Genomic DNA, 12,339 nt, shown 5'->3' on the forward strand with positions numbered 1-12,339 from the left:
TTAAAGATAATCTATAATGTCAATATTCCATAGGTATATTATAAGAAAATGCATTTTCTACGTTTTTTATTTTTTTAATGAAATAAGAAATAAGCGAATTATATTGACTATATTAGTATCTGTACTCTTTGAAAATTTGTTACGTCTTTAAAAATAATCTAAAATGTCAATATTCCATAGGTTTAAGAAAATGCATTTTTTACGAAAACTTCAAGAGATAAAATAGTATAATACAATTTGATAGACAATTAAATTGCGCATCTGATTCACGTAAAATATACAGGGTGTTCTATTTAAATTAAAGAGGTTATTGTCGTTTAAAGCTAGAAATTATTTAAAATACATTTTTAGGCACTTTGTATAAGGTGGTATATTTTTTATTATTGCAACACAAAATTTAGTAAATAGAAAAACATCAATACATTATTTGGTTTTAAAAACTTAAATACGTCTAGAGAAATGAAGCATTAAAATTATTGTTATTGTATTTTGACAAAAAACGCAAATATTGCAAAAACGGTAAGATTAAAATGCGGTAAACCTTAATCACATTAACCTTCATTTTAATCGTAGAAACTAAAAATGTAATAATATACAGGGTGTTCCATTTAAAAAAATATATAACTTTGACATTTTTTATTTATTTGGACACTCTAATAGTCCTTAAGAGATAATCGTTTCTTGATGCTTTAGTGTCAACACAGATAGACAGATATCTAAATTTTTCATCTAACTACAGAACAACTGTAAAAAGGTGTTAAAAGTGTGTATAGATAAGGCAAAAACAATATGTTCAAATAATAATTTATTAAAAAAAATATAATCATAAAACCACATAAAAGAAACTTTATAAAAAAATTATTATCCACCATATTTTGTTGACAAAACATTAAACGAAATATAAACCACAAACCATAGGCAGAATACACACAATGAAGACAACACTCAATCTAATATTTCTAAATTCATAAAAATTGACGTTTTAGTGTACAAATAATTGTTTCAAATTGGCTACATGCTACATATCAGTGTCATACAAATATTACGTATAATATGTTGCACGTCAACAATGCTATTTGCCACACGAACAATTTTAAGCAATTTCATTTTGTATAGCTGTATAAATGGAATAAAAAGCTGAAAATGGCATCTATGTGGAGTAAAACTTTCTATTATCGACATATTCAATAAGTTGATTGATACTTTAAATTGTTTTATTGAACTTTTTAAATATCCCATATTTTCGAATGATATTTATTTTTACGGCATTTAATGGTCTAACAGTGGAAATTCCGATTTTCATTTATATTTATTTAATGTTATAATATTATGAATATTAATTATAGTTATTTTATTCTCCATATTAGAGATAATATAAAAAACAGTGTGTGCACCATAGACTTAAAATAAAATATAGACTACATTATTTACATCTCAACGCGGTCAAACAATCTTTTTTGTACACATGTTTACTTCTGGGTACAGTCGACCGAGCCTTCCTCATCCAGCCTATGTTGTGTCGTCTTTAATATTATCAATATTTTTTTTTCTTGTTATACACATATATTGAGATATTAATACTACATTTTAATAAAGTAGGTTTTAATATTCCATAGATGTATTAAATAGTCCTTATTCTACTAAATTATAAGTCGGATACTGTTTAAGTTCTTTACAATATGGCAACACCGATTAGAGGCGAGGTCGCCTATTCATTCATTTATTACCTTGTAGTACGCGTCGCACGTGTGAGGTAAAGCTTTGTTGCCGCTATGTCCCCAGCTGTATTAACGCATTTTCTTAGCTTGTAGTCCTTGAGTGTTTATTTTATTGACTTTTTTCTGTTCAAGAACTATAAAATATGGTTCGCCAGTTAAAATATGGTTCGCCAGTGCCAAATTTGCAAGAAATTTGACTTAAATAATCCATTTAAGTCTTGAAACCACTTTCGACCGGTAGGCAACTCTCAATTTACCCATTGGGAGTCAGTGGCGTTGTTGTAGAAAGGCGCTTATTTAGATAATATTTTAGTAAAATGTAAAATCTGATTTTTCTCTTACATTTACATTATTTACGTACTTACATTGTAACAAAATCATAATTATAACCCTGTTAATAATTAATAATGTTTTTATTAAAAATATATTCCGGTTTATTCTAAAATTATCTTCAGAATCTAAAATAACATACAAGAATTTTAAAATGATATTACATTATGAAACAATAATTTTTAATATACCGGGTCGTCTCAAAAGTGGCTCAGCTCACCCCTATAACTTTTTTATTTTTTCAGATAAAAAAACACATTTGTATGTTAGTAGGTATATGACATAAATTCGGATTGATTGACGTATTCAATCGTTTTTGGTCTCTTCCTGTTTCACCGAAATGATAACATCTTTTGATTTTTAAAGGCACCCTCGGTATATTGCTACTTTATTCGATAAAAAATGACACTCTGAATAGAATGACATATCATATGTCAACTTTGACATTGTCGCTTAAAACAAATCGTATTTTAAATTTCAATCCAGGGTGCCATGGTGTTGTTAAAACACTAAGTTTTAATTTTAATCAAGGAGCCTTGGAAAAAATAGTTTTGATCGTCTAATGGGTTTCTTGTCTTGTCTAGGCCGGTTAAAAGATGTACAAATCGTATTTTTAATCATACATATGTCAATTTTTTCAAATGGAACAAGGGTGACTCATTAGCATATTTGGAAAAAGCATTTTTTTATGAATACATATATTGATAGCACACACTTGGTATTTCGAGTAAAATTGTCGTTATGACTGCGTGTTACAATTACAATTAAACCATATGCGAAAATGTCAAAAGTTGACATATGATATGTCATTCTATTCAGAGTGTCATTTTCTATCGAATAAAGTAGAAATAAAGTAGAAATACCGAGGGTGCCATTTAAAAATTAAAAGTTATAGTCATTTCCGGTGAAACAGGAAGTGACCAAAAACAATTGAATGCGTCAATCAATCCTAATTTATGTCATATACTAACATACTAAATCTTGTTTTTTTTATTTAAAAAAATAAAAAATGATGGGGATGAGCCACTTTTGGGACCGCACCCGGTATAATAAAGACAGTACCGAGTTAAATAAATGTAGTTTTCATTTTATCCACTTCCTATCACCTTTCTTGCTTTAATGGAACAGATTTATGTTTTCTCTAATTTACATAATAGGACATCACTTAACCAGAAAAAAAAATTACAACAATCATATTTTTTTTTCTCTCCCTATCGCCGATTCTATTATATCTGTGGAATAGATCCTGTTTTGATTAATATTAGGGGTTGTAAATGTTTGACTAAAATTAATAATTTATTATTAATTTCAAAAATTACGTAATTTCCATTATAAAATTTCTTCTATAACATGTACTTTATTATTTTTTATCCTCTTTGCACTCTAAGACGTTTTTTCTAAAGTTTTATTTAAAAAAACTGTCCTAAATTTTAACAAAATATAAAAAAGTTTAAATACGATATATTTTTGATTTAATTATAGCTACATTAAAATAAAAAAAATACCCGGCTATGATACGGAGAGTTCAGGTGTACTTGAGAAACGAAAGACAGTGTTGTGTTTCTCGGCATAGTTGTCAGGGAACGACCGTTACGACAGAGATAACCTATCTATCGCTCGTGTCGCACTCGTTATAACCTAAAACAATAACACAACAATAACAAGACATTGTCTGACCGCATGTTCCAGCTATTTATGAATGAGATGCTCAGTCTATATTTTATTTTAAGTCTATGGTGTGCACTATGTGCGCATATTTGAAGTGAAACTTCTATCAGTTATTAAATTGAAGGATTTGAGGGACATTGTTGCGGAAGTGTAGTTTGAAATGTTGAAAAAGTAGAAAATAGAAATAGTAGATGTTGAGGTAGTACTAAAAATTAATAAATAATTTGATTCACTTTCACAAAATTTGTATTAAAATGACCGTCTGTCTGTCTGAGGACTCCATTCGAGTATCTCTAGCCACGTGCTGAGTTTGGTTCCAATCGACCCATAATTATGAAAAATTCTGATCATTTAGTTCATTTAGAGGCATCGGTTGGAAACGTCGAGGGCATCATCCTGTAGACCGTCCCCAGTTATGTCGCAATCCACCTACATTTTTCTTCAATAACAAATCCTTCACCCCACCCTGATGAAGATGTAAACGAAACGTCGTATCCAACTTTCCAGGGTGGGAGCGTGTGCACCGTCGCGTCGCTCACATAGCCTACCCACCAAACTTGGTCGTGATCGGACTACATCAACTTTTGACGTTCGTTACGTCAAAACTAACTGTCACAGTGATACGGTCAAGTCGGTCACACGGTCCAGTTGGCCTGGGTTCATTTTATCGACATACCAAATTTTATTTAAATCGGACGATTTTTTCGCTATTGATGATGAGGTTGAAACCTCGTCATCAATAGCAGTGCCCATAGGGCCAGAGTTACGACGCTCCGTCGTAACCTTCAATAGTTACCACTTTTCCTGACGCTAGCTCGTGGTCACAGCCCTGAATTTTACTCCCAGCGCGTAAAGAAGTTTCACTTCAAAAAAAACGCGCTAAAAAAACAAGTTTTACTAAAGAGATTTGTATATCATTGCATATGTGGCTCACATTGCCATCATACTGTAGCAAGTTCTATATTCAATTTATATTTTTTAGGCCAATCAAATTAGAGGATTGACTTGGAAAAAAGTATTGGAAAGCTTTTGCTTTGCTCTGGCAAAATTTTTTGTTTTCAAAAATGAACCCGCCATGAAGATATAAACATTATCGATATTGTGGCTTACTTCGTATATATTATATAATATTAGCAAAATTTAGTATATAATAATTTTAATGTTAATTACCTAAATATCGCCATTCTTCATCTTTTCGATTTTTGCCATACTACTGGACCGAATTGATACTCATTATGCGCAGAATTTAATGGTCTTTAATTTTTGTAATAGTGAAATATTCGCTAGAACGCAACGTTTTGGGAACTATAGATAAAAATCTGAAAAAAGTCCAAGAATTTTAGCATATTTTGGTCCTCCTGAGTCGAGCGGCGGTCGAACAACCGTGCAAAACTAGGATACTGATCTCTCATGTCAGCTGAATAGATCAAAACCATAATTAGCTTTCCAACACTTTTTTCCAAGTGACCCCTATAATAGCTCTTAGTTGACTGGCCTTTTTTTTTTATTTGGTCGTTTCAAATAAGTACATACAATTTATCAAAAAAAAATAATAATTTTCCCCATAATTGACTAAAAATATACCTGCAAATAAGAAAAAATTATCCGCTTAAGATAAACCTACAAATCAAATCAGAAATGGATGCTCACGGAGTACTAAATTATCGCTTAAAGAGTGACGTCGTTGAATGCCAATGAATTGAATTTATATTCAAAAAGAGTTCTCTCAAGATACCATTCATTTTCCTACGTTAAAATTAGGTGAGGGCATTTTTCCTTTAAATCTCAGCGAAAACTCGATTATTCTCAATATTAGAACGACCCAGAGGCTTAGAGTTATTGGTTAAAAATACAGTGTCCATGAACACGCAAATTGGTATGAAATTGAAAATTAAAGACAATAGTGAAGTCAATTTTTATGAACAGAATATTAAACATAATAAAGAATTTCTGGATTTCTTTAAGTGCAGATCTAAACTGCGTATTAGGAGGTATTTTAGGACAATAAGTTCATTTATACAGTGTGTCTCAAAAAGTGAGGAGTGAAGATTTTTTTAAATGAACACACCCTATCAATATTTTTGTGAATGTAGTTGATAATGTTTCTTGAAATGATTTCTAGTTTTTTTGCCACTAATATAAGAAAATCTACAAAATAAAAATGTTATATTTTGTAAACACCACACGTTTGGAGGTCAATTGGTGGTCAGAGGTATTTTAATTAATAAAACAAATTTGCCTAATGGACAAAAAATACTTAACATTTTAAGTGGTATATCTCCTTCCGGAGCGGCATTATAAGCAAAAAACAATATCTGCCTCCAAGTGTCTGTACAGGGTAGGTCAAATTGCACGCTTTTAAAAGAAAACACTCTTTTCTATAGGAGATAGACGAAAACTAATATCGGTGTCTGGAGCTTAATTTTGATCAAAAACATGATGGTGAAAACCGCATATCAATATCTGTTACCGTTTCAGTTAGTTTCAGAGTTACGGGGTGTTTTTCAAAAATACCCATTTTTAACAAATCGCTGTAACTTTTGTTATGGAAAATTTTGTATTTCTATGAAAACATTTCCAAAGCACCTTTTTACGTAGAATTTAATGCTTTAAGTATAATTTTTTTAAATTAATAATTTAAGAGTTATCAACAGAAAAATTGCTTTTTTATTCGGGACAACCTGTATATTTTTAATTAACTGAAATGAACTTAAAATTACCTTTCCAAAAATATAGCACACTTGATATTTTGTTGTAATCCCCTTCGAAATACAGAATTTTTTAAAGTTTGCCACTTTTAACTAGTAGGTTTTGGACCCCTTATTGATGATATGCCCTTAATGGAACGCGAAAACATATTCTTCCAGCAAGACGAGGCACCGCCTCAGAACGCTGAAGTTATCTGCACATTTTTGCAGCCAATTTCAAGAATAATTGAATAGCTAACCAAGATCCCAGCCGTTAGCCGTCGAGGCCGCCGGACTTAGTGCCTGTGGATCTAATCCTATGGATATATTTGCGGAAGAATAAAGGTTCTTATTTTTAAATTGCCCCATTTAATAATCTAGACAAGAATTAGAAATACTTAGCAGTTATGAGAGGATATCTTCCACCCCTACTAAGTTAATGAATTCCGCAAGAAATGTTCAAACACGGCCCCGTCTGTCCATAACAGAAGATGGTCGATATGTCGAACACCTGTAGCAACATATCATGCCTTGGTCCTGCATCTCTCATAGCAAATATTATTTTCCATTGAATTGATGCTCACAGCTAGAACTTCTTGCATTACAGCCGGCGCCGCGCCGCGCCGTTCAAAGCCTACTTCTTTAAAGTGGGCGAATTTTTATAAACTTTATATCTCGAAGAGGAATCGAGCAAAATATCAAGTGTACTATATTTTTAGAAAGGTAATTTTAAATTCTTTTCAATAAATTAAAATATACAAGGTGTCCCATATAAAAATCAAATTTTCTGTTGATAATTCTTAAATTATTAATTTTAAAAATTAATAATTCTACTAAATCTAATCTACTAACCCAAAAAAGTTTGTGCTTCGAAAAAAGGTGCTTCGAAAATGTTTTCATAAAAATACAAAATTTTTCGTGGCAAAAAGTTTTTGCGATTTGTTAAAAATGCATATTTTTAAAAACACCCCGTAACTCCGAAACGGTAACAGATATCGATATGCGGTTTTCACCATCATGTTTTTGACAAAATTGAGCTCCAGACACCGATATTAGTTTTCGTCTATCTCCTATAGAAAAGGGCGTTTCTCTTTAAAAGCGTCCACTTTGGCCCACCCCTGTCTACCTCATCACTGAGTGTGTCGAGACGACAACCATAAATTTTGGTACGACTAATATCGGAGATGGAGAACTAAACTCTGTAAAACCGTTTCAGATACTGGCTTTTGTCAAAGCCCTGAGACTATATGATGATATATACAACTCAAGAAAGGACACAATAGATCTATAAGATCCTGATAACTTCCCCCCTCACATGCAATCTACAAACTACGTGAGAAATCTCCCCGCAGAGGGGTGGCACATGTTTTTTGGAGACAGAAAATTATTAGGTGGTTTGTATAAAAATGTACAATAAGAAAAACTTACCTTGAATCAATTACTACTGTGGATGCGTTAGATCCAGCCGGTGATAACTGTGGTCCCATAGGTGGAAATGGTAGCAAATCGGGTGGATAAGGATTATTTTGTCGAAAGTCAGGATCCAGCAAAGTGTTGTGAGATTTCCTTAACAAGGGTTGATTAAAGTCTAGAGATCTAGACTCGTCGTCGCATTCTGAAAACGAAAACATTTAAATTAATGAATGGTTGATTGTAGGATACATTATACAGTGTCCGCGTGTGAAATCGGTGCATGTATTAGGAAATACTGGAGTGTATTAGGTGAAATTAGGAATCGCAGTTTTTTGCTAGTCTAAAAATCAAATTTAAAGTATATCGTCATAGTTATAGGACTTGATTTACCTGCGGTCGTCATACATACGTCCGCATTTACCCGCCAATAAGGGTGGTCCAGCCAGAATTTAAACGCAAATATCTAATTTGGTGCCTATAAGAAAGCGTCAAGTTGATGGTAGTAAAAAGATGAAAGGTCGGATAGCAAATCTGAAAACACTGTTGTCTAGCTGGAAAAAAGTGGCAATAAAAATGTACTTTGTAGTCTTGAAGGAATACCAGCGGAACTTCTGAAATTCGGACCGAAAATTTTGAAAGAAATTCTCGCTTGCATTTTCACTACATATATTAACGAGGAGCCAATACCTGATTCATGGAAAACGTCATGGATAACTCCGATCCACAAAAAAGGAAGGCAAGATATTTGCAAACCAAACCAAACTACAGATGTATAGCTGTGTCTGACACTCTTAGCAGACTGTACGGAAAAATACTTAAAACCCTAATAGAAGATGAATTTAGCCTCCATGAGATTGAAGAACAAGCCGGGTTCAGGGCAGGCCGCTCATGCAATGATAATATCTTTCCAATAACTCAGATCATTGAGAAAAAGACGGCAACGAATAACGACCAAATTCATCTCTTGTTTGTAGACCTTAGTAAGCCTTATGATACGGTACCAATTAAGATACTATGGGAAGTTCTCGAAAAAAGCCCAATAAATATAACACTAAAAGCGGTACAGCAACTTTACTGCAATTGTTCTACAAGAATTAAAATAGGCCCAACTCTATCTGAATTATTCCCAATATCAAAAGGTCTAAAACGGGGTTGTTGTCTGTCCCCAACTTTATTTAAAATCTACCTATCAGAAGCTCTTAAGCACTGGCGCAAGAAGTGCTCTCAGATGGGAATCTGAGAGCACTTCTCAAAGAATCTGTCAAATAATGACAACCTTTCTCTGTATACTCTGCATTTCACCGATGACCAGATAGTAATGGCCCAAGACAAAGAAGACCTAGAATACATGACCAGAAAACTGATAGAGTAGTACGAGAAATGGGGACTGGAGCTAAACAAGAAGAAGACAAGATATATGTGTGTTGAGGGCGAGTTGGAAGACCTAGTATTAAATAACAATATAAAAATTGAAGCTTGCGAAGAATATATGTATTTAGGGGTAAAAATCACAAACAAAGGGAGATGCGAAAAGAAAATCGAAAAACGGATTGGTAAAGGCAGAAAGGTGATAGGAGCGCTCGGTGCTTTGGTCTAGGGATATTTCGGATCACAGGAAAAAAACTGATTTATAACGCGATTCTGAAAAGCATAATGTTATATGGCTCTGAGGTATGACAGTTAAGTAAAAAACATAAAAAGAAGTTGTTGTCGACCGAAATGGACTTGTGGCGAAGATCAGCCCGAATTTCCCATTTAGACAGAATTAGGAGCGAGTAATGGAAGAGAGAATACGTGAAAAAATGAAGGTGGAGGGTAACATTGTACAAGATATACAAGAAAAACAACTGATACGATAGAATACCAAATCAAGTGTTGCAGTGGACACCTACAGACAGACGTAAACGAGGCCAACCTGAACTATCCTGGAATCAAGGAATCGGCAGAGCCATGTCGGAAAGGAATCTACTACCAGGAGATTGGGACAATAGACGGAGGTGGCGCATGGAGACCGGAGGGCGACGAAGGACGCTGTAAAACCGGACATACATACATACATAAAAATGCACTTTTAGTACCGTAGGTTCATTCTCCTGAAATATTATTTATTAAAAAAAAATTTTGAAATCTTCAATTTCGCTTTTTTCTTCGAATATCTCCGAACATGGAATTTTTAAATTTTTTAAATTTCTAAACGGCATATTATTAGGCACATTAATCCACAACTTGTGTCCTTAATTTTAATTATCCCTTTATGCTAAAAATTTACTTAAATCTTTTTAGAAGATTACTTTTTTCTTAAAGACTTAAGTTTTTTTCTATATCGGAATTATACAGGGTGGCGCACTCATTCGCCTCAGTTGATTATACGAAAACGGAAAGAATGTAGAAAACACCATATTTTATGGGTATATGTAGGGGAGGACATGTGCACAATTAAATATTTTGTAATATACTGGGTGTTTCAGAACTAAGATCCATACCAAAGTTATATTTTTTCTTTATGGAACGCCCGGTATTTTAGAGATATTTTAAAGGTCTTTTGGATATTTAAAAACATTTTAAATTGCATGCTACAAATAGAATAGATTATTAAACACCCTGTACATACTTTTTAGGAACTAATTTCTTATGCCGAGTTTAAAGGTAGAGAAAATAAACTACTGAAAAATGCGATTGCTTTTCCTTAAATATTATACAGGGACTATTCAAAAGTTGCTGGTCATCTATTTTATGGATATGTTTATATAAAATATTTTTGTTATTTCCTATTTATTTTAAAAATAACTGTATTTTTTAAAATAAATCGAAAGCATATTCAAATGCATTTTCAAACTTATATTAGGGTTTCCTATATACCTATCTAGCTTCAGATTTTTGAATAAAATAAAATTGCAATCATGATGGCTGGTATCGCCATTAGCAATTTTTCTAGTGACAGTAACTATATCCAAAGTCGATTTAAGGGGGGGTTTTTTTTTAATTGGGGGAAAAAAAAAAAAAAAACAATTTTATTTTATAATTATAACAGTTTTACTTAAATTACCTACAATAGCTTAATAAGTAAGTTATTCATGATTTTATTAAGAAAAATAAAGCAGTATCTGCTGGCGAAACGAATAGTATATGTTTACTAGTGATTTTATTTTCGTGTGAGGAAAATGCTTCTTGGCCTTTCCTTTTTCTGAACAACTGATACCAACTGAGCTATATAGTTATAGGAAACCCTGATATAGTTTGAAAGAGCTTGAATTTGAATCTGCTTCGATTTATTTTAAAAAAATACAGGGTTTTATATTTGAAATAACGAAGTTTTATGTTAAAATCAATTCTTAAAACAGATCAACAATTTTTGATACCCCTGTATAAACTTAAGGAAAAGCAATAACATTTTTCTGTAAAGCTTAATTCTCTACCTTTAATCTCAGTACAAGAATTAATTTTCTTAAAAAAAAAAAAAAAAAAAAAAAATAATTTATTCTATTGTAGAATGCAAAATTTTTATTCAAAAACCAAGACTTTAAGCATATTTAAACCCTTTCTAATAAATGGCCATTTTTGGGCCGAAAGAATCCAAAAACAGAAATAAAATACCGGGTTTCCATAACTGATTTACTCATACTCATACTGAACAAACAGGATTGGCAACGTCAAAAAGGGGCAGGACAAAATTACGGAGAATTACGAATAATCCCAGAATTGCCGAAGAAACACAAACTGACTTTAGGTTTTCTTTGTTTGTCAAAATTTATTAAAAAATTTATTTAACTTTTTTTTTTTTTTTTTTATTATTAACAATAATACATATTAAAAAATATATAAAAAGAAAAATGTAAAAACATCCGGACTATCCGAGCTAGGGTATGCAGCCCCACATTAGGTCGGATAATCGAGAGTGTTATTACATGTATTTTGAATTTTTGCATTTTTGAAAAATCCAAAACCACTGTGTTACCTAATTATACCTGTGTTTTGAATAATTAAAAAAGAGAAATATTCCCATTATAATAAAATATCAATTAATTAAAAAATAATAAGATAATAAAATTAAATAAAATAAATAAAAATTACCCACTAACATTTAAAATTAGCCAAACAAAGGACATTATACCAAACACATAATATGTCCAAAACATTAGTTCAGTCATTGGGGATTTTTGCTTGGAAAAAAGTTCGGAAGTTTTACAACTTTGCAGGTTTATAGGTTTTAGGGTCTCTAACTAAAATCCATAAAATCACATTTTCCAGACTTTGCCGCCGGCGCCGCCATTTTACCAAGATGGCGCCCAAAATCGGTATTTTGTGAATATCTCGAAAAACTATGCGTTTTCCGCGAAAATTTTCGAGGAGAGCAAAATTAAAGAGAATAAAATTTCCTTATAAAAAAAGGTTTACATAAAAATTTTCGCTAAAGTCAAACGTTTAGGCACACAAAATCCCTTGGAAATTTTACAATTTTGCGTAAATATGATATATTATGTTTAGTTGATTTTTCCGAAATCAAATGTATCTCTCTCTTTTTT

This window comes from Sitophilus oryzae, unplaced genomic scaffold, assembly GCF_002938485.1.
Source record: "Sitophilus oryzae breed Bouriz unplaced genomic scaffold, Soryzae_2.0 scaffold_1620_pilon_pilon, whole genome shotgun sequence".
NCBI lineage: Eukaryota > Metazoa > Arthropoda > Insecta > Coleoptera > Curculionidae > Sitophilus > Sitophilus oryzae.